This window comes from Thamnophis sirtalis, unplaced genomic scaffold (assembly GCF_051295495.1).
Source record: "Thamnophis sirtalis isolate CommonGarterSnake01/CBP01778 unplaced genomic scaffold, rThaSir2_p1.2 scaffold_2, whole genome shotgun sequence".
NCBI lineage: Eukaryota > Metazoa > Chordata > Lepidosauria > Squamata > Natricidae > Thamnophis > Thamnophis sirtalis.
This window is the reverse complement of record NW_028261382.1, coordinates 95141470-95165609: the sequence shown is the minus strand read 5'-3', so window position 1 is coordinate 95165609 and position 24140 is coordinate 95141470. Positions and strand designations below refer to the sequence as shown.

Sequence of the window (24140 nt, the reverse complement as noted above, 5' to 3'; positions counted from 1 at the left end):
ATTCAGAGGGATGATTACTAATAAATCAGTTTAATTGGACCGTCACATACGAACCTGATCTTTTATGCCTGACATATTCGTTCCTAAGCCTCCTTGGGGATCCTGTAGACCAGTGATTTTCAACCGTGGCAACTTCAACTGTGGACTTCGGCTTCCAGAATTGCCTATTGTCTACTTGAAGCATGTGTCAGAACCCATGGGTATTGAAATTTGGCAAAGCTGTGGGCCTTTCTGTGCTGCCACCACGCTACTGTGGTCAGCCACAGTCACATGATTGTCAATTCCAACCCTGAGCGTCCCATCAGATCGCATAGAGTTGGCCTCCTCCGTATTCCATCCGCCAGTCAGTGCCGACTGGCGACTACTCGGAGGAGAGCCTTCTCTGTTGCGGCTCAGACACTATGGAACAATCTCCCCGTGGAGATTCGTACCCTCACCACCGTCCAGGCCTTCCGCACAGCCCTCAAGAACTGGCTAGCCCGTCAGGCCTGGGGATAATCTTATTTTCGCCCCTCCCGAATGCTGAGTGAATGTTGAGTTTTATTGTCTAATTTACTTTGTGCACATTTCTTTTTGGTATTGTCCTACACTCCCCTTCCTTTTTTGATTGTAAGCCGCCCTGAGTCCCCTCAGGGAAAAGGGCGGCCTATAAATAAATAAATCTACAAATCTACAAATCTCTCTGCTGTCTGCTTTCTTTCTTTTCCTTTTTTTTGAGGAAAGTCAATGGGGAAGCCTGTGGGAAGTCAGAAGTCACTCCTGTTCTTACTGCTTTTGTGCCCACTCGTGGTCATTCTGTTTATGGCTTTAAGTAAGGGCATTTTTCTGAAATGATGACCCAATGGGTCACAGGTTGCCTATTGATATCTAAATGTCTCCACCGTTGCAATCTGAACCACTTCCCTGTTTGACTCATCGCATCATTTCTCAGTCCTTTCGGGGAAAGAAAGTGAGTCAAATTGTGTCACCGAAGAATTCGTGACTCACTTTCTTCAACCGCAATTTTCTCATTTGACTCAACACTCATTCTTCCTGCAAAACCACAATGGAGCTATTGAAAAGGAAACCAACATTCTACTGCCTCCCTTCACCCCCCCAAACTGGAAATAGAATTCTACGGCAAACACAAGATTTTTCTCCCCAATTGTCTCCAAGAAGGTTATGGGCTGTCGTTTTCCATGGTAGATTCTCATCCTTCTTGGCTATTTGCTGTCTAATGCAGTGTTTTCCAACCTTTGGCAACTTGAAGATGTCCGGACTTCAATTCCCAGAATTCCCCAGCCAGCGAATGCTGGCTGGGGAATTCTGGGAATTGAAGTCCGGACATCTTCAAGTTGCCAAGGTTGGGAAACACTGGTCTAATGTGTCAAGCACTCCAGTTTTTGTCTATTTCCCCCAGTGGTGGGATTCAAATAATTTAACAACCGGTTCTCTGTCCTAATGACCAGATGGGTAGGCGGGGCTTATTGGTTATGTAACCGTGTGGGCGTGGCCAACTCAATGTCACTCACATCAATGGGTGCTTTGTCTTAGCTGATACAATGGAATAAGGGTTAACCGGAGAGGCAGTTTCTGTAAGGAGGGCAATAAAGATGAGGCTAGAAACAACACCAGAATGTTTCCTTCCTGCCTTCCTTACAGGATTAGCCCTGCAAAGTGGGGAAAAAAACAAAAGGAGATTTCTTCCAACAACCGGTTCTCCAAACTGCTTAGAAAGTTGACAACCGGTTCTCCCAAATAGGTGCGAACCGGCTGAATCCCACCACTGATTTCCCCCCATGCAAATAGATTTGAGTTGAGAATGAAGTGGAATGGATGAGCAAGACCCAGCCTTTAGCAATAGCAATAGCAATAGCAGTTAGACTTATATACCGCTTCATAGGGCTTTCCGCCCTCTCTAAGCGGTTTACAGAGTCAGCATATCGTCCCCACAGTCTGGGTCCTCATTTCACCCACCTCGGAAGGATGGAAGGCTGAGTCAACCCTGAGCCGGTGAGATTTGAACCGCCGTACTGCAGAACTAGCAGTCAGCTGAAGTGGCTGCAGTACTCCACCCTAACCACTGCGCCACCTATTCATTCAACTATTCTTATTCACTCTTTGATAAACCACCCGCGATTTCCGCTACCGGTTCAGGTGAACTGGTCTGAACTGACTGAATACCACCTATGGTATACCTCCCTCCTCCTGAACTCTAATATCCCTTCAGTCATGTCAATAATAGGATGTTATTACAGGGAGACCTGACTCAACTTGCAACCCAGGGGTGGGTCTCGCCCCGTTCCAACCGGTTCAGTTGGAACGAGGCCGGCGGCGTCCTCGCGCACGCATGCGGCGTCCTCGCGCACACACGTGGCACGCGTGTGCATGCACGCACTGTACGCATGCATACTAGCGTCTGCGCGATGCTCCAGCTGCTCCTGGAGGATCGCGCAGGCGCTGTATGCGTTCTGCGCATGCGTAGAAGCGCAGAATTCGTAAAAACCGGGTAAGGAGCGGGCGCGGGTGTGCGGGCGCGCGCGGGCGCGGGGGGGGGGGGCTTCGCCGTTCCCGGAAGTTACTTACTTCCGGGTTCGGCAACCAACCGGATCGCAGGGACCGGTACGAACCGGTCGAAACCCACCCCTGTTGCAACCACAACTGGGCCCAAATTTGGGTTGCCCAGGCAGTTGTGGTGTCAAGGCCTGGAAGCCATCTTTTGCATTGGGGCCTTCAGGCCCGCCACATTTTCCTGCTGTGGGAAAACGGGAGAGGGGATTATATGGAGGGGACATATACAGTCTAAATAACGTTCCTTTCTCAGAGAGTCAAGGACATCTTGGCCCTTCACCTGGAGGGGTGTGACTGGGAGGCATCTCCAGCTGGGATGGTGCCTGATTGGATCATGTGATGTTGTTAGATTTGGAAGCCATCTTTTAAATTTGGGCTTTCAGGCCCGCCACATTTTCTACTGAGGGAATATGGGAGGGGGATTATGAGGCGTATGGGAGATATATACTCAAAAGAACATTCCTTTCTCAGAGAGTCAAGGACACCTTGCCCTGCAGCTGTGATGGTGTGACTGGGAAGCATCTCCAGTTTTGGACAGTGCCTGATTGGGCCATGGGATGGGCAGGGACCTGGACTTTAATTTGGGTGAGGAAAACCTGGAAACTTTCAGATTTGGGTTTTCCCAGATGTGCCAATATGACATCTCGAATAAAATGGAACTTTGAGGAAAATCAAGGCTCGGAGTCTTCTTTCATTGGGGGTGTTCCTTGGAACCGTGACATGTACAGTGAATTCAAAAGGTGAGTGCATGACACTGTTACCAACATAAATATGAGTCAGTTGCCAAGTGACTGAATTTTAATCACATGCTCGTGGGGAGGAGTGTGAAAAAAAGATCATGTCACTTTTTCCGGCACCGTTGTAACTTCGAGTGGCCGGTCACTAAATAAATGAAGTCAAGGACTGTTTGCATTCACTCAAATTGACAGTCTTGTTTACGAGTTTTTAATCAGGTCCCCCTACACTTTTCTTTACATTTTCAGTCCCAATGTATGGCTGCGAAAGTTGGACCATACGAAAGGCTGAACGCCAAAGAATGGAGGCCTCTGAACTCTGGTGCTGGAGAAGACTCCTGCGAGTCCCTTGGACTGCAAGGCCATCCAACCGGCCAGTCCTAGAGGAGATCAACCCTGACTGCTCTTTAGAAGGCCAGATCCTGAAGAGGAAACTCCAATTCTTTGGTCACCTAATGAGAAGGAAGCCAAAGAATGGAGGCCTTTGAACTCTGGTGCTGGAGAAGACTCCTCCGAGTCCCTTGGACTGCAAGGCCATCCAACCGGTCAGTCCTAGAGGAGATCAACCCTGACTGCTTTTTAGAAGGCCAGATCCTGAAGAGGAAACTCAAATCCTTTGGCCACCTAATGAGAAGGAAGGACTCCCTGGAGAAGAGCCTCATGCTGGGAACGATGGAGGGCAAAACAAGAAGGGGATGACAGAGGAGGAGGTGGCTGGATAGAGTCACCGAAGCAGTCGGCGTGAGCTTCAATGGACTCCAGAGGATGGGAGAGGACAGGAAGGCCTGGAGAAACGTTGTCCATGGGGTCACGATGGGTCAGACACAACTTCACAGCTAACAACAAAACATTTTTCTTCCCCAAAATAAGAGGGGGGAAAAAGATATACTTAAAATATTTAGTCCAAGGCAAAACTCTGGCTGTGTTCCTAGCTATATACACTCTTGGGGTGAAATCAAACATATCTGCCTGTTGACTGAATCTCAAGTCAACAGAAAAAGTCCCATAGGGTTTAATAACAGCAAAATCAGACCTAGATTAAGAACCCATAAAAACCTCACCCTTGTTTTGATATCCCAAAAGAATTGTTCCCTAGCTATGATCGACCAAACAAAACACACCCATCCTTTCAAACTGCTTATCCATGGAAACAGGGAAGTCACCTGACTCTCCCCGTTACAGCAGCAAGACCAGGGGCACAACTGTCAAGCAAGGATGGTTTCCAGAACTTCAGTGCAACAGTTGGACGCATATAGTGTCCCCATTACAAATGAACCAGGCAGGGAAAAACACACACAGAAAATCGGGGTTTTTGATATATTTTTTTTAGAAAGTGCTTTAGTGTAAAAGTGTGTAACTCAAAGCTCATGTCATCTCTCCAAACGTCCTGGAAGCTTATGCAACAATTCACTTTTTATGCACAGATCAGCTGAAGCGAATCCGAAATGTAAGAATGGATTTCTTTCCCCGCTGCATGCCTAGTTTTCAGGAAAAACATGCCAAGATGTTTTTCCTGGTTGAAGCATTTGTCAGGGAGCTATCGAACCCATCCCATCTACAAAAGGGATTATAGCACTATCTCACTTCCAAGGCAGAGGGGACAGGGGAAGGAAGGAAGGAAGGAAGGAAGGAAGGAAGGAAGGAAGGAAGGAAGGAAGGAAGGAAGGAAGGAAGGAAGGAAGGAAGTGTTGTGGCCCACCAGCAGAGCTGGCAGCAGAGTCAGACAGTGAGGAGGTTGGGGGGGAGCATAGGCCAGTCCTGGAGGCTGGGGGAGGCTCAGACAAGGGCTCTGCATCAGAGGTAGAGATGGGGCTGAAGCCGTCTTGGCAGTGACCAGCTGCCTACGGAGCTAGACAGCAGTGAGGCAGAGGAACAGAAGTTGTGGGTGCTCCAACACTGGAGGTTTTTAAGAAGAGATTGGACAACAATTTGTCTGGAATGGTATAGGGTTTCCTGCTTGCGCAAGGGGTTGGATTAGAAGATTTCCAAGGTCCCTTCCAACTCTGTTATTCTATCATTGTTCTTCCATTCATAGAATAGAGTAGAATAGAATAGAATAAATATTGAAATGAATAGAATAGAACAGAATAGAATGAGAAAGAATGGAATGGAATAGAATAGAATTCCATTTCCATTTCCATTTCCATTTATTGAATTTATAGGCCGGCATTTTCCATCCTGCACATGCGCAAGCATAGAATGAGAAAGAATGGAATGGAATGGAATAGTAGAATAGGAATAGGAATAGGAATAGGAATAGGAATAGGAATAGGAATAGGAATAGGAATAGGAATAGGAATAGGAATAGGAATAGGAATAGGAATAGGAATAGGAATAGAATAGAATAAGAAAGAATGGAATGGAATAATAGAATAGAATAGAATAGAATGAGAAAGAATAGAATGGAATGGAATGGAATAATAGAATAGAATAGAATAGAATAGAATAGAATAGAATAGAATTCTTTATTGGCCAAATGTGAACACAAGGAATTTGTTTCCCGTGCCTAAGATCTCAATGTACATACAACAGTAGTGATAAGCAACAAAGTTATAGTCGTAAGAAGATAAGGAGATAGTTAATAGGGAAGATGAGAATAATAATGTCAATACTGCCTTTTTGGATAGTTTGACAGTGCAATAAGAATTTGTTGCTTAACAGAATATACATGATCATTGCTGTATACGTTACTTTCGAAGTTCTCAGTTTTCTTTCCACTCCAATCAAATAAAATGCCAGCATCTCATGGCAAGCAAGGGGGTCCATTCCAAATGGCTGGGAACAGACAGGAATTACTCAGGGGAAGTTTGAGCCCTGTTTGAGGCAAGGGGAGCATTAAACGACTAAAATTAGACAGGTTGAAAATGATAGCAGACCTTCATAATCACTGAGACATTTCAAGGTGTAAGGAGTAAACATGCTGGAGTGATTTTGAAATGTTTCTCCACATAATTACCGAGATCAAAATACTTTCCTTGATGGCAGTATAATGAGCAAAACGGCTAAAAATAGGAACTCGGAAAGCCTATATTTTGAATCTAAGATATATTTATAGACTCTATAGAATAACAGAGTTGGAAGGGACCTTGGAGGTCTTCTAGTCCAACCCCCTGCTTAGGCAGGAAACCCTACACCACTTAAGACAAATGGATATCCAACATCTTCTTAAAGACTTCCAGTGTTGGAGCATTCACAACTTCTGGAGGCAAGTTGTTCCATTGGTTCATTGTTCTAACATGTCAGGAAGTTTCTCCTCAGTTCTAAGTTGCTTCTCTCCTTGATTAGTTTCCACCCATTGCTTCGTGTTCTACCCTCAGATGCTTTGGAGAAGAGCTTGACTCCCTATTCTTTGTGGCAACCCTTGAGATATCGGAAGACTGCTGTCATGTCTCCCCTAGTCCTTCTTTTCATTAAACTAGAAATACCCAGTTCCAGCAACCGTTCTTCATATGTTTCAGCCTCCAGTCCCCCAATCATCTTTGTTGCTCTTCTCTGCACTCTTTCTAGAGTCTCCACATCTTTTATATATCGTGGTGACCAAAACTGGCTGCAGTATTCCAAGTGTGGCCTTACCAAGGCCTTATAAAGTGGTATTAACCCTTCACCTGATCTTGATTCTCTCCCTCTGTTGATGCAGCCTAGAACTGTGTTGGCTTTTTTTGGCAGCTGCTGCACACGGCTGGCTCCTATTTAAATGGTTGTCCACTAGGACTCCAACTCACTATTCATTCTATAGTGAGAACCATCTAAATGCCTTTGTTGGAAGCAGAACTGAGATGGTTTTCTTTCCATTTCTTATGCTTCCACCAATATGAATTTTTAAAATCAGAATAATGAAGCTCACCAGTCGTATAACATAGAAGATTTTTTTTAAAAAAAATGTGTCTTTTAAAGAGGTGGTTACACAGGATTTTCTAAGAATTGGAGTTTAAATATGACAGATCCGGAGACTGTATAGTCTCTTAAACATCCTCGCTTCTGAATAAGATGTGGAAATCTGAAGCTCAGGCATAAGAAGGCAACAATGTTTTCAGGCCATCAAAGGAAATCTAACAAAATGGATTTTACTTGTAGGACTTCCAACAATCCAAATATCTTATGTAAGAGAGACATGCACACACATTCCTTTTCATTTGCCAGTTGCAAAGTCGCATGCTGAAAAATGCTAAAGCTCAGCTTTCTACCTGGCCACTATCCAAGCTAAACATGAATTTTACGCTGTTTCCGGCCTCTTTAAAAACCACCGGTGTCTAGTTCTAGAAAAGACAGACGGGGAAAGGGGACAGGTAGATGACAATAGGGATCCTTCCAAACGATAAGCTATATAGGTCTCCAAAATGTAAGTCTTGGAAACACCAAATTCCAAACAAATGCATTCATCATCCCACCGGATCCGTCCGAGCTACCTTTGGAGGTTGCAACTTACAATTATTTCTTACTGCTCGATGGAAAAAGCGAATCCCAACCATCTCCCTCGCCTTCCCAATCAGCCCCTTCCACACAAATCTCCGGAAAGAAAACCCGGCATTTTGACATATGGCCGGTGTGTCACAAAAACACTGAGAAGCAACAAAGGATCCAGCCCACCGCCCACTCATTATAGCTCCGAATTTTGCAGGAGGTAAGACGGAGCAGTTTATCATAAGGATGTGAAGGAGGGGAAGGAAGGAAGGAAGGAAGGAAGGAAGGAAGGAAGGAAAGAAAGAAAGAAAGAAAGGAGAGGAGGAGGAAGAGGAGGAGGAGGAGGAGGAGATATAGGAAGAAGAGGAAGAAGAGAGGAGGAAGAGGAGGAAGTGGAGGAAGAGGAAGAGAGGAAGAATGAGAATGAGAATGAGAATGAGAAGGAGAAGGAGAAGGAGAAGGAGAAGGAGAAGGAGAAGAAGAAGAAGAAGAAGAAGAAGAAGAAGAAGAAGAAGAAGAAGAAGAAGAAGAAGAAGAAGAAGAAGAAGAAGAAGAAGAAGAAAGAAGACTCCTCTTGCTGATTTCTTCTTCCTCCTCTACTCCTGGATCAGGGTCACCGGTAAAAAATGAGGTTCAGGGAACCAACAGCGTGCAAGAAGGGGGAAACAATAGACAGCCATGGCGTTGACAATGATGCTCCAACCCCTTCCTTCCCTCCCGCTGCGACAGTTTCATTCAACAGCGAGAGAGGCTGCTACCGTCATAAGAATGGATAACAGCATGAGGAGTACAAGATGACCGGGAGGGTCGGGGGTGGGGGGTGGGGTGGGGGTTGATGGGGGTGAGGATGGAAATTGGGAAATGGATGAATTCAGAGCCAAAGAAGGCAGATCGCTCACCTTTCCTATTATTATTATTTTTTTTCCCCCGAGACATTCTGGATAGAGACGTCCCAAGTGGAAGAAACGATGAAAAGAATCCGTGGGGACATTTCGGAAGATTTTGGCGGCGTTAGAAATGTTTAGGGTGTGTTGTGGGGGGGACATAGGCTGGGTGATGCTGTGTCCGTGTGTCCATGCTTGCCTGTGAGAACGCGCCTTCTGTTTTATGTGCTGTGATCTACATTGTGCACCTCTTAGGGGGGGGGGAGGTTTTCTGACCATGTAAATAAGGGAGGGAGCATGTTCCTTAAACGTTTGACTCAAGATAGCCTCTCTGCACACCTTGGGAAGGAAAGGATAGCTTGTAGCAATTGCTACAACTATCTATTAGTCAGCCATAGTAGGTGTCTGTGTGCTTGTGCTTGTGCTTGTGTGTGTGTGTTATAAAAGGTGGGAAATATGCAAATAAGCTCTAACACCTGGCTCATGTCTGGTAACTTTGCTTCCGACATCCTATTGTTTCGGTTTGATTGTCTTCCTTCCTTTTTGTTCTTATTTCATCCATAAACAGGTTCGCCACGATAATGGGATCAGACCATTTTCGCCGTCAGCTTTGGGATACGAAGCATTCTTTTTTTAAAAAAAAAATATTATTCTATTTTAAACCTCAATCTGATACAGATGGAAAAAGGTGGCTGGGAAGAATGGTTTTTTGATTTTTTTAAAAAAAGGAGGAATTCCTCAGCCGGACAGGGGAAAAAAAACCAGAGATAAGTCCTTGTTATTTCAAATATATGTCTTAAGTTCTTTTTTTTCTGTGGTGGGGGTTAAAGGTGGAGAGAAGAGATTAAATATATCTTAAATAATTAACCGAGCATCAGCCATGGGGAATAGAGTGAAAAATTAAAGCATTTGCCCAAGATCATCCTGCTTTCCTTAAAAACAGATACCCTGTTTTTCAAACTTCCTACAAAGAGGTTCCAGGAAGCAAGGAGAAGAAGGGAAGGAGGGAAGAAGGAAGGAAGGGAAGGAAGGATAGAGTATGAGGAATGAAAGAAGGAAGGAAGGAAAGGAGGAAGGAATGGAAGAAGAAAGGAAGGAAGGAAGGGAGGGAGGGAGGAAGGGAGGAAGGACAGAGTATGAGGAAGGAAAGAAGGAAGGAAGGAAGGAAAGAAAGAAGGAAGGGAAGAAGGAAGGAAGGAGAAGAAGGGAAGAAGGGAAGAAGGAAGGAAGGGAAGGAAGGATAGAGTATGAGGAATGGAAGAAGGAAGGAAGGAAGGGAAGAAGGGAGGAAGAATAGAGTATGAGGAAGGGAAGAGAAAGGAAGGAACAATGGGGAGTGAGGGAAGAAAAGAGGACAGGTCTTAAAACCCAGTATTTTAAAATAAAAAACGATTTTAATATTTAGAAACAAATTTAGAAAAGGACACTTTATCCAAGCTCTTTTCAGGATTCCAAAGCATGTGTGTACACACACACACACACACACACACACACACACACACACACACTCAGCATTTTGAACCCATTGCCATCTAAGATCTCCTATTGTAAACCTCCCATTGTTGGAAGGCCTGTTACAAGATCTGACAAAGAACAAATAATTCCTTGCAATCCCCCCCCCCCCGCACACACACGCACACTAAAAAAAAACGGAGGTAGGGGGATTTCAATCAGGGTCCTGCGGCTCTCCTCCTGCAGGAGCCCCCCAGGATGAAAATGCAAGGCTTAGCTTCACCCGATCCATCACCTCTCGCGTGTCTTTCAATTAAAGGCCCTGCAATCGGATCGATAAGAGTGTAATAAGAAGAGAGCCTCGCAGTTGTGAAGCTATTAATTTGCCGAGGCTCTGCCGTGGATAAATGGGACCAGAAAAGAGATAAGCACAGATATCAGTCCTATCATTTTGGGAAACGGGGAGGGGACTTTTGAAGCGGCTCCCTCCCCCCCCCTCCTAAAGCCATCTCTGCCCGCAACTAGGGACTGCTTTGAAGAGAAAACAGACAATAGCAATAGCACTTAGACTTATATACCGCTTCACAGTGCTTTTTACAGCCCCCTCTAAGCGGTATACAGAGTCAGCCTATTTGCCCCCAACAATCTGGGTCCTCATTTTATCCACCTTGGAAGGATGGAAGGCTGAATCAACCTTGAGTTGGTCAGGATCGAACTGTGAGGAGTTTTCCTGCAATAGCAATCGTGCTTAGACTTATATACCGCTTCACAGTGCTTTTACACCCCTCTTTAAGTGGTTTACAGAGTCAGCCTATTTGCTCCCAACAATCTGGGTCCTCATTTTATCCACCTTGGATGGATGGAAGGCTGAATCAACCTTGAGCGTGCAATACTGCATTCTAGCCATGGCATCACCATGGCCCTCCCTTCCTCCCTCCCTCCCTCCTTCCTTCCTTCCTTCCTTCCCTCCTTCCTTCCTTCTTTAGCACTTAGCAGTAGCCCTTAGACTTATATACCACTTCCCAGTGTTTTACAACCCTCCCTAAGTGGTTTACAGAGTCAGCATATTTGCCCCCAACAATCTGGGTCCTCAGTTTACCCACCTCGGAAGGGTGGAAGGCTGAGTCAACCTTGAGCTGGTGGGACTTAAACTGCCACTTCAGCTGACTGCTATCTCCAGTTCGGCGATTCAAATCTCACCGGCTCAAGGTTGACTCAGCCTTCCATCCTTCCGAGGTGGGTGAAATGAGGACCCAGATTGTGGGGGCGATATGCTGATTCTGTAAACCGCTTAGAGAGGGCTGAAAGCCCTATGAAGCGGTATATAAGTCTAACTGCTATTGCTATTGCTAAGATTGTCTCTATCTCTCTAGAAGCCGAGATCTTTCATTAGAAATGTCAAAGTTCTTGGGGGGGGAGACTAATCTATTTTCTTCTCCAATCTGGTGGCCCTGGGGATGGAGAGGAGGAAGACGCTGCTCATTCTGAAGCAGTCCAAGTCCACAAGTTCACAGGGATCCCGGGAGAGTTGGGGGTTCTCCAGGCTGAGGGACATCAATAGCTATCCTCTTAGTTTCACAGACATTTCACCTGACTTAAATCTTAGGAATGGAATATCGGTTCCTAGACTAGACAAACAAAACTTTTTATCAGTGAATGAATCAATGAATGGGTTGATTTCTTATTCCTACCATTTACACACGTCGCATCTTAAATTCATGATATCCTTAATACAGCAAGATTTGAGGTTGAAAGAGGTCTGATTTCACAAGTTGAGCAGTAGATCACTTCCTACAAGGAAGGTGAATGAATACGGGAGAAACCTACTGAAGTACACATTGTATTGTATTGTATTGTATTGTATTGTATTGTATTGTATTGTATTGTATTGTATTGTATTCCCATGAGATACCCAACTACCAGAAGGAAGGGAAGAAGGGAGGGAGGGAAGGAGAGAGGGAGGGAAAGAGAGAGAGAGAGGGAAGGAGGGAGGGAGGGAAAGAAAAAAGAAAGAAAGAAAAAGAGAGGAAGGAAGAAAAGAAAGAGAGGGAGGGAGAGAAGGAAGGAAAGAAAGAGAGAGAGAAAGGAAGGAAGGAAGAGAAAGAAAGAAAGAGGAAAAGAAATAGGAAGGAAGGAAGGAAGGAAAGGAAGGAAGGAAGGAAGGAAGAAAGAAAGAAAGAAAGAAAGAAAGAAAGAAAGAAAGAAAGAAAGAAAGAAAGAAAGAAAGAAAGAAAGAAAGAAAGAAAGAAAGAAAGATTCAGCATCGGAGTATTTATATTTGGACTCTTTTTCTCTTTTTCCAGAAGGAAGGGAAGAAGGGAGGGAGGGAAGGAGAGAGGGAGGGAAAGAGAGAGAGAGGGAAAGAGGGAGGGAGGGAAAGAAAAAAGAAAGAAAAAGAGAGGAAGGAAGAAAAGAAAGAGAGGGAGGGAGGGAAGGAAGGAAGGAAAGAAAGAGAGAGAGAGAAAGGAAGGAAGAGAAAGAAAGAAAGAAAGAAAGAAAGAGGAAAAGAAGTAGGAAGGAAGGAAGGAAGGAAGGAAGGAAGGAAGGAAGGAAAGAAAGAAAGAAAGAAAGAAAGAAAGAAAGAAAGAAAGAAAGAAAGAAAGAAAGAAAGAAAGAAAGAAAGAAAGAAAGAAAGAAAGAAAGATTCAGCATCGGAGTATTTATATTTGGACTCTTTTTCTCGGAAATGGGAAAAATTGACCAACTAGGAGTCGCAAATTGCTTAAAGGGACCGCATGACATCACTGCCAGTAAGACTTTATATAGCAAGCCAACTCAAAACCATAAAAGTGGAGACAATAAGGTTTTTTTTTCTGCATTCATTAACACACAGAGACAGAGACAGAGAGAGAGAGAGAGAGAAAACATGAGTGAAAAAGGTCGGTTTGACCCAAAATAAAGTCAACACTTGGCAAGTCAATCTACTACAGCTGTACACAGGCTCTGTACCAGGACGGGGAAACAGTGTAAGTCATTGTCCCCCTTGTAGAGCTGCTCGCTGTTATCAGAATTCCAGGAAAAGCCTCCAAGTGATCTTACTCAATGAATTTCCTTTGAAAGAAAAATAAGGGGGAAAAAATGACAGGGGGGAATAACAACCTGTAGCCTCTTTTGACTCCAAAGATTCTCCCTTGGGACACTTTTAATCCTTTGCCAAAGATTTCAGAAAACCTTGAAGAAAATACTGTGCTCCATTCTACGGCTGCTCAGCAATCTCCTCGGCAGAAGCTGGCACGCTTTCCTTCTCCGAAATTACATCTGCTGCGAGTTCTATTTACCTCCTCGGCTGGACCCACTAACATTTCCCCCAAATCCTTCTTGTTCATACCAGCACTTTGAAATTTCTCCTCCCGGCCTTCTGCTTGGGAGCAGACAATAGAGGTGATATGGGCCCATTATTCATGAGGAACTAAATGCATAACGTGAGAAACTTCTCATCTCCTGACCCTTCTTAGCATAAGAATCGATGATAAAACCCAGAATTGAAAAGGAGCAGAAGGAAAACCTTCTGGGAAACTGAAGGTAAAAAATAAGGGGGGGGGAGGAAGCGCGTAAGAGGGACAGTGTGGTTTCCTTGCCAAGATTCAGAAAGAATCGCCAAATTCCGCACTTGAAAAATGACTGAAACGTTAAAGAGTGAAAACGAAGATGGTGATGCTGAAAATATGGGACAGGAATTTAGGACGCTCTTAAAATTTAGGAGATTTCTTTCCTGGAGGGTTCGATCTTAAGTAGAATTGCAAAGTAGGAGGGCCTTACTTTCAAGTAAGTAGGGAAAAGAATATTCCACACCATTGTTCCAATACAGCATCCTAGTTGAAGAAAAAATAAAGACTATCTATATCTTATATCTATATCTATATCTATATCTATATCTATATCTATATCTATATCTATATCATCTATATCTAATCTAATCTAATCTAATCTATATCTATATCATCTATATCTAATCTAATCTATATCTATATCTATATCTATATCATCTATATCTAATCTAATCTATATCTATATCTATATCTATATCTATATCTATATCTATATCTATATCTATATCTATATCATCTATATCTAATCTAATCTAATCTAATCTAATCTAATCTATATCTATATCATCTATATCTAATCTAATCTAATCTATATCTATATCATCTATATCTAATCTAATCTAATCTAATCTAATCTATATCTATATCTATATCTATATCTATATCTATATCTATATCTATATCTATATCTATATCTATCTACCTACATACATACATACATACATACATATACACACACAGGTGTTCTTTTTTTGTGTGTATAATTCTGAGTCACAATTAAGTGCAATGAAGAACATTTATGGAGACACCACCCTTAAGTAGCTTGCCAGTAGCATATATTTGAAATCTCACCTGCAAATAAAAAAAAAATGTTTGTAAATTGTTTACTAGGTTTGTGTCCAATTTACAAGTGGCTAGAATTCCAGGAGAAAGAAAGAGACTGCTCTGTTCTCTTCATGGAAGATCTGAGACCTCAAGTATGAACTTTGCCAGTAGATCAGTTAAATATTACAAGAATTCGCTGCGTTCCAGCCTTTCCCTTTTGGTATAGCTTACAGGTCAGCAACTCGTGGCTCTAGAGCCGCATGTGGCTCTTTCATCCCTCTGCTGCAGCTCCCTATTGCCAGTCGGCACCACAATTTTGAGAGGAACTTCCAGTTTTTTTGAGGGGAAGCAGAGTGGGAAGAGCCTCTATGGCAAGAGGGGGGGATGGGGTTCCAGTCAGCTCCACAATTGATAGGGCTTTCAGTTAGGACAGGAATAGGAAAAAGGATGACGCGCTAGGAGGAGACTCTATGGTGGGGAAACCGGACTTCCGGTTGGCTCCAGAATTGAACAGGGAGCCTCCGGTTAGGACCTTTGTGGATCGTTGAGTGTTTAAGGTTGCCAACCCCTGGTATAGCTGATAGGTCTAGGCCTCTTGAGAGACCACCTTCTGCCAATTACCTCCCACAGACCCGTTAGATCACACAGGGTCAGCCTCCTCCGGGTTCCGTCTACCAGCCAATGCCATCTGGCTACTACCCGGGGGAGGGCCTTCTCTGTTGCAGCTCCAGCCCTTTGGAACGAACTCCCCGCGGAGATTCGGACCCTCACCCCTCTCCAGGCTTTCCGGAAAGCCGTTAAAACCTTGATGAGTTCCCCTCCCCTCTCGACTTGTATGGCCGTATGACTCTTGTGTATTTTAATTATATGTATTGTGTTTGTATCCCCTTTCCCCTTTTGAGTTGTTCGCCGCCCTGAGTCCCTCCCGGAGAAGGGCGGCATACAAATAAATAAAATCTGAAATTTGAAATTTACTGTGAATTTTATCACATTTGCCATGAAAAATTATATGTTGCAGTCTGTGTGGGTCATTCCCCCCAATCTGTAATATTAATAATACTTTATGGAGTTTCTTTCGAATACATAATGCAAGTTTCTTATTTTAAAAAAAACAAAACACATAGGAACAACTTTTTTTAAAAAAAAAAATGGGAATAAAGCCATGCCAAACCACTTCCCCCTTTTTGCCAAACACAAACAACCCACCCCCCCTCCATTTTTACCCATCAAGGCACACTGGGATAGGCAACGGATATTATTATGCTTTTGATTAGTACATGGACATCTATGAAGAATTGAAGTCAAGCTGTATCAGAGAAAGCATTCCATTTTTAAACCTTCATTGTAAATGTGGCCACTTTGTGAGAGCAAATTAACAGAATCGCAGAGTTGGAAGGGACTTTAGAGGTCTTCTAGTCCAACCCCCTGCTCGGGCCGGAAACCTTACACCATTCTGGACAAAACGGTTGTCCAATCTCTTCTTAAAACTTCCAGTGTTGGAGCATTCACAACCTCTGGAGGGAAACGGTATGCTTTGTAGATAAATCACTCCTAGTCTGTTTCGCAGCTATGAAATAAAATGGTCATAAGTCACGTTTTTCGTCGCTTTGAATGGTCATAAAACAAACTGTTGCAAGTTGAGAGCTACCTGTACCCTCTATTTCAGTGTTTCTCAACCTTGGCAACTTGAAGATGTCTGGACTTCAACTCCCAGAATTCCCCAGCCATTCTGGGAGTTGAAGTCCAGACATCTTCAAGTTGCCAAGGTTGAGAAACACTGCTCTAATCCATCCATTATGTACAAGATTTTTTCTCAGCTGTAGGTCTTGCTGAATGAAAACTTTGGAGCAGCCCAGGTGCTATATTTTTTTGTAAAAAAAAATAAAAATAAATCATTTTTAATTCCAGCTCATTTTGGGCTGACATTTTTTGTAGCTTCAGCTGCAAAGAAAAAAAAAACGTTGGCTAAATATATATATATATATATATCCTACACTTAGGAGGGGAGAGAGGAGGGAGTTGGCTGATGGAATGTCTAGTTGGTCTTCCTGGGGGTTTTGCCCCCCCCCCTACACATCTTGAACTAATTACCTCTCCTCTTCTTTTGCACTGCCACCCTTGCCTTCAAGCCATCGCACCATGACAGAAATAAATTAGCATGAGGTTCAGGTCACACCGGGAGGGAAGTAAACCTTTACAAGCAGGATGGATGGGAAAATGCCCAAAGACAGCTGAAGCAGGAGGAATCTCGGAGGGATACAAAGATAGATCTTGGTATTTACTAATGGTTAGATTAAAAAAAAACCTGGGAATGAAACTGTTTACTTATGTTGTAGTAGTTTTCCCCCCCTTTTTTGTCTTTTTTTTTCTGTTACGATATAGAGTACTACTTATTTGATATATAAAGGACAATGATGTTTTTAATGTATAAGAGTGGGATGATATGAATACTTGGGTATAATTGCATGTAGTGACCATTTTATATTAGAAAGATCTTTGTATATTAAACAGATCAACAATAGCAATAGCAATAGCAGTTAGACTTATATACCGCTTCATAGGGCTTTCAGCCCTCTCTAAGCGGTTTACAGAGTCAGCATATCGCCCCCACAGTCTGGGTCCTCATTTCACCCACCTCGGAAGGATGGAAGGCTGAGTCAACCTTGAGCCGGTGAGATTAGAACCGCCGAACTGCAGATAACAGTCAGCTGAAGTGGCCTGCAGTACTGCACCCTAACCACTGCGCACCTCGGCTCTTCAATTCATGTATATATCAATTATTCCTTACGATGGTGTAAGGAATAATTGATATATACATGAATTGAAATACTTAACCACTGTATGGACTAATAATTAATAATGGGAAACCATTCTTGGAATTCTGGACGATTGAAGACATTATGGTCAATTGAAAATATGAATGTGTATTATAAACCAATGGGAATTCTTTGTTCCAATCTTCGCTTTTACTCCTTAGAGATAGGTGACACTATAATACTTTAAAGACTCACTGTTATTTGATAGATAAGTGTTGTGACTCAGCAGAAGTTTGCTGTGAGTTGAGTCGGGATGCGGGAATAACAATGCAGCTGGGGCTCGTTAGTGTGGTCTTCTGGAGATAAAAGGACTGATGGTGCCACGCCCTGGTTGCAGAAGTCAACGTTCATTGTTCGTCGTTCGTTCATGGTTCATTGTTCATCGGTCGTGGTTTGTTTGTGAGAGGCACTTGGATAAGTGATTTGCTTTCTGTAACCCTGATTCAAGGAGACACTTGGAGAAGTGATCTGCTTTCTTTCTGTACCCCTGGTTTGGCCGTAAGAGATCTTTGTTTTTGCATTCTGTTATCTTCTTGCCAGAGACTTTATTTATGTTTATTTTGGGCTCGCAGCCAGTCTGAGCCAAGGACTGATAAAGTTATTTCCTTTTAAGTCTGTCTGCCTGTCGTCTTTGAACGAGCGAAGGAGGGAGGTCAGAACAGATAATTATGAATTTAAGGAAATGATTGTTACAAATGAAAGAATATTAATGGTAATCTGAACACATAATGCTCAATGACAGTGAAACATTTAGTTATGTTTAATGTAAACCAGTGATGTTAGTTCTAAGTTTAAGAATTGATGCACAAAAACTTGTAACCAAACGATGTGCTTGATGAAATGGAGGAAAGTTGTTCTTCTTTCCTCTCTTGCTTTGTTTTGTATGTGTTGTTTTGTTTAAAAAGAATAAAAATATATTTTTTTTAAAAAGATAGATGTTGGTGGTGCGATTTTGCATAGCAAAATAATGTTGGGAGCTATTCCAACTTCAGATAAGAGAATGTTAGGCGGGACTCCTGTGACGGTGGACATCTCTATAGCGAAAGAAAATCAAGGCTCTCCAGGTAGATAAGTAGAACCTCAAAGAAAAGGCTGGATAAGAGATAGACTTCCTGGACATTTGATTTTGGGAGCGGATCAGAGGTGGCATTCAGCAGGTTCTGACCAGTTCTGGAGAACTGGTAGCCGTTCTCCTGTTTTTGGAAAAAACAGGCCGAAAAAAGCCTTTAAAATGGGCCGAAAAAAGCCCTGAAAAAGGTTGTAAAAAGGCCCAAAAACGGGACGTACAGAGACCCAAATATGGTGGTGGGTGGACGAAGCTTCAGAAATATTCGGTCTATAAGACACACAGACATTTTCATCCCCTTTTGGGAGACAAAAAAGAGCGTCTTATAGTCCCCCCAAAAATATAGTAATTGACTAGATCAGTGTTTCTCAACCTTGGCAACTTGAAGATGTCCGGACTTCAACTCCCAGAATTCCCCAGCCAGCGAATGCTGGCTGGGCAATTCTGGGAGTTGAAGTCCGGACATCTTCAAGTTGCCAAGGTTGAGAAACACTGGACTAGATTCTTGTCTAAAGGCATGAGCAATAACTTAGTTTAACTGGAGCTTAAGGCATGGTCTTGATTCTTTGTGTCTCGCAGCCACACAAGTATTCACCGCATCTTCTTCCTCTCAATAAAGCAATGAAATAAAGCAAATATTATCCGTATGCCATTGGACACCTCAAGACTACCCTGTTCCAGCATTTTCTCATGGTGGCCAATGAAAAGGCCACTCTGGAAGTAGAAGGCGGAGACATCATCCCTCTCTCTGTCAGGGATCCAAGTAACACCCCCAACCAATGAAGACTCCACGGCAGGCAATTCCTCAAAGTTCCAGTGTGTTGAAGATGTCATATTGGCACCTCTGGGAAAACCCAACTCTGAAATCTTTTAATTCCCCCCCACACCCCAAACGAAAGTCAAAGTTCCATCCCCTGCACCCACATCTGAGGTGGGTTCCTACCAGTTCGCACCTATTCGGTAGAACCAGTTCGTCAAATCTACCAAACTGTTTAGAAGAGATTCCACCAGTGGACCCGGAAAGCAGGCCACACCTACAGAAGAGGTTCCAAAAATTTTTGAAACCCACCACTGGTGTGGGTGTGAGTGGGTGTGTAATGCCCCGCAGTTATCTACGCATTAATAATGATCTAGTAATATTTCCTTATACATTTTAGGGACCTTTCCTTACATAATTGGTGTTTTCTTTCACACTTTTGGATTTCTAATTTCTGTTTCCGTTAGTTGGCAATTGCTAAAACCAATCCCACGTGAAAAAGTATTCAAAGCCTTCTTGATTTTAATTGTCAATTTATTTATTCCTGCACATTGTAATATTTATTCATTTACATATCTGTTTTTCCACTGTTGTGCAAACACAATTCCAGCAGCTGCTAACATGTGTAAAATTAAGTATATATTATACTCCCTTTCAAATAGCCAACAAAATATTTCTGGTTTTAATTCCATATCTTGCTTTATAATTGCTTCTAACCACTAACTTCTGAATAGCTACTTGGACCGACCTAAGTACTAATTCATAATTTCATATCCAGTCACATGGGCGGCAAGCCACTCCCATCCGGTCACATGGGTGTCAAGCCACTCCCACAAAGGAGGCCACACCCACAGAGTAGGTTCCAACAATTTTTAAAACCCACCACTGACCCACATGTCCATCACAGGACCCAATCGCTCCACCATTCCCTACTGGAGACATCCCCCAGTCGCATCTATCCAGCTGCAGGCTGAACGTCCTTGACTCCCAGAGAAAAGAACGTTGTTTTGGCTAGATATCAGCTCACAATCCGGCATCCCTGAAGATCCAAAAGAAAAGATGGGCTCCAGATTGACACTCTTGTTGTCTTGCTACAACTATATTTGGGGGCTTTCTTCTAACCTCAAGAGACTTTTGCTAGACACGTTCTCCATGAATATATCCAATCCCCTGTTAAATGTATCTAAGAAATCTAAGGCTAAGAAATTCTGAGAACTGAAGTCTACGCATCGTTCAATATTTGATCTCACTTGGCTTTGAGAGAAATAAAATGGAGCCGGGGAAACAAGTATTGGATGGATGCAGATCAACAAAAATATCTAAACAGACTTCTCTACTCTACCTGTTTTGGTGGTGGCCTCTCTGGATGAACTGGAAGGTCTTTCAACCATAATTCGAACCATAATTCTTGCGCGTACTGGAGAGCCTTTTGGGAGGAGGGCAGATTTTGTGCTGTGTCCTCCAAGGGAGGTACAAAAGCATCCCCATGCAAAAACCTTTGTGTCCATTTGAGTCTGAGATGGTTACACGGTTCCACCACAAATCTGCGAAGCCCTTATCCACGGAGACATAAGCGCGAAGACTAATTCACGCCGTTCAAAGCGCTAAGGAAAAACACGACCCTACCGCGATGACATAATCATGGAGGGCAAATCCGTGCATTCCCAAGCACTCAGTACCCTAAACCTAACCCTAACCCTAACCCTAAACCTAACCCTAAACCTAACCCTAAATCTAACCCCAAACCTAACCCTAAACCTAACTCTAAACCTAACCCTAAACCTAACCCTAAATCTAACCCCAAACCTAACCCTAAACCTAACCCCAAACCTAACCCTAAACCTAACTCTAAACCTAACCCTAAACCTAACCCTAAATCTAACCCCAAACCTAACCCTAAACCTAACTCTAAACCTAACCCTAAACCTAACTCTAAACCTAACCCTAAACCTAACCCTAAACCTAACCCTAAACCTAACTCTAAACCTAACCCTAAACCTAACCCTAAACCTAACCCTAAACCTAACTCTAAACCTAACCCTAAACCTAAAACAAACCCTAAAACAACCCCCTAAACCTAATCCTAACCCTTACGTTAATGGAAATCGGCTTTCTGCTGCGGCGCCGTTTTAAAGCGCCCTTCTGTTGCCACGCTGTTGTCGCGGCGGTGATGACGCGCGATGATAACATCGCGGCTTTAGCGACGCGCTTATGTCTCCGCGGATAAGGGCTTCGCAGTTTTGTCGTGCCACGGATTACACACATGTGACTATATTTTCTGCGTAGCTTCAAGGGTCCCTGTTTGCCAGGCCAAACAAAGAGAACACAAATCTTGTGACCAACTGGTCCCCAAGGTGCTTTTTTCAAGAGGCAACTGGACTTTCTGGTTTTCCTTCAGAGCTGAAGAAGCTTCTTGGATGAGGAGGGAAGAGTCTTCAAAGAAGAACCAAGGAAGTCCAGTTACCTCTTGAAAAAGGGGAAGCTTTGGGACAACCATGACCTGGATGAGGGAGAATCTCCATAGACATTTAGAAACAAGGCCTTCAGAAATCTCAAGAATAGGCCAGGTCTCTTCACTGTTTGAGATTACGAGGGGGTTCTCCTCTCTCTTTCTCATGTTGAAGTTATTCTAAGATTATTTCGTGTGGGGTTAACGCTTTGAGAATGTTATTCTCTCTTTACTTCCTTTCAATTGTCTGCCTGATTGCGTGGAAATGTGTAAACTTGCCAGCTGGTCTTTGACCACAAATCAAGTTTATCCTTCTATTCCTAACGGGTCTCTTTCAGGCGCGATTTCGTTTCCCCAGAAGTAATCTTTCCTTCCCACCCCTCACCATGACTTCAGCCTCTTTGAAATTCACGGCATGGCTTGGAACGCAGATGAAAACGACTCTCTGGCGCGATACCACAAACATTTTAATAGGGAAAAAGAATTACTGGCACCGACTTTCTGCTTAGCGAGACAATATGCCACGGGAAAGGAATAGCAGCTTCCCCCCCAACATCTGCATTCAGGTCAGGCACAGCGCAAATTAAGTTTCTCAGCAACTTTTCGGAAGTTTACTAGATCAATCAAGGTTAAAGAAGGAGCATTAATTGCACGGTGCCGGGAGGGAATCAATGGATCCATTTCTTAACAATTTTTCTCCGCCAACTGAAATAAATCTTCTAAATCAACCTCCCTCCCTCCCTTCGTTCTTCTCTCCCCCCCCTCTCTCTCTTTCTCCTCTCTCTCTCTTTCTCTCCCCCCTCTACTCTCCTTCTCTCTCTTTCTCCTCTCTCTCTCTCTCCCCCTCTACTCTCCTTCTCTCTCTCTTTCTCCTCTCTCTCTTTCTCTCCCCCTCTACTCTCCTTCTCTCTCTCTTTCTCCTCTCTCTTTCTCTCCCCCCTCTACTCTCCTTCTCTCTCTCTTTCTCCTCTCTCTCTTTCTCTCCCCCCTCTACTCTCCTTCTCTCTCTCTTTCTCCTCTCTCTCTTTCTCTCCCCCTCTACTCTCCTTCTCTCTCGTTCTCCTCTCTCTCTTTCTCTCCCCCCTCTACTCTCCTTCTCTCTCTTTCTCCTCTCTCTCTTTCTCTCCCCCTCTACTCTCCTTCTCTCTCTCCTTCTCCTCTTTCTCTCCCCCCTCTACTCTCCTTCTCTCTCTCTTTCTCCTCTCTCTCTCTCTCTCTCTCTCTCTCTCTCTCCCCTCTTTCTCCTTCTCTCTCCCTCTCCCTCTCCTTTCATTTCCAGTTGTTTAAAGAAAGTCAGTGAAACATTTTTCTATCACGTGTCCTTCCCCTAGATTTACAGTACGGAAACCTGCAGTGGAAAACAACTTGTCCAGAACACAAAGCTCGTTCTTAATCAAGTCAGGGAATCAAAGCAGCAAAGCGCTCGGGACATTCATAAAAATCTAAAGCTGACCACAATCCCATTTCAAACCTGTCGGTCTCCATGGAATGACCATTTATTTTTACTGACCTGGGCAGCCTCCATTCTCTTCCCTTTCTCCTTTCGGCGTTGGCTCATTCCTCAGCGCAAAATCTGCCTCTCCAAAGAGTTGGACGGAGGAGCTTCCCGCTTCTTCGCCCCGCTAGAACAGAGAACACCCGATCCAGGTGGGTCCTTCCAACTTTGCAAAGTAAATCCAGGGTCCTGGGGTTGAGTTCAGACGTCGCCTCTTGACGAAGCGCAGCCGGGAAGGAGGCTGGCGCTCGGGCCAAGCACAGACCTGAACTCTCATGCCGAGAGCCGCCTCGCTCAATGAATAGCGTTTCCCTTCTCCGTTGTCATGCTGTGGGAAACCTACCGCCCTCCTGCTCCTTCCAAAGCTGAGAATGAAGCTGAGTTGAAGAGCTCAGATCCAAGGGACTAGCTCCACCGCCAATACCAACCCAGCTCTCATAGGTCAAGGAAAGCAGGCCAGTTGCAACCTGCAAATCAGTTCATTAAAAGGGATGTTAGTGTGTGGGCTACCTCCCCTATGTATGTATGAATATAATCTATGGCCTCTTCTTCCCCCTGGTCTCCCCACCCGTCCTCCGAGTCTGCTCTTATTTGCAACACTTGTTTTCCCACCTAAGCATAAGAGTTATGCAGCTCCCAAGGAGTGGATTGCATAGGTCTTAATGAAAACGGACAAAATATGAAGACTTTTTGGTCATATATACAGTAGACAGTGTATATCTAGCTAGCTAGCTAGCTAGTTATCTCTATATTGGTATCTCTAATCTATATCTATCCATCTATCCATCTCTATATCTATCTATATCTATAATCAGTATGCATGTATGTATGTATGTATGTATGTACATATGTATGTATGTCTGTCTGTCTATCTATCTATCTCTATATTGATATCTCTAATCTATATCTATCCATCTATCCATATCTATATCTATCTATATCTATAATATGTAGGTATGTATGTATGTATGTATGTATCTGTCTATCTCTATATTGATATCTCTAATCTATATCTATCCCTCTATCCATATCTATATCTATCTATATCTATAATCAGTATGCATGTATGTATGTATGTATGTACATATGTATGTATGTACATATGTATGTATGTATGTATGTCTATCTATCTATCTCTATATTGATATCTCTAATCTATATCT

At 43.4% G+C, this 24140-nt stretch overlaps 1 long non-coding RNA gene across 1 annotated transcript in view; it reads right to left on the bottom strand.

The window, feature by feature from the left end:
• LOC148049002 (uncharacterized) overlaps positions 1-23350 on the bottom strand; it is a 44725-nt gene extending 21375 nt beyond the window's left edge. The window contains exon 1 of the long non-coding RNA XR_015695576.1: positions 22993-23350. This is a non-coding gene — a long non-coding RNA (uncharacterized LOC148049002). The remainder of the gene's footprint in view (positions 1-22992) is intronic.
• Between the last annotated feature and the right edge of the window lie 790 nt (positions 23351-24140).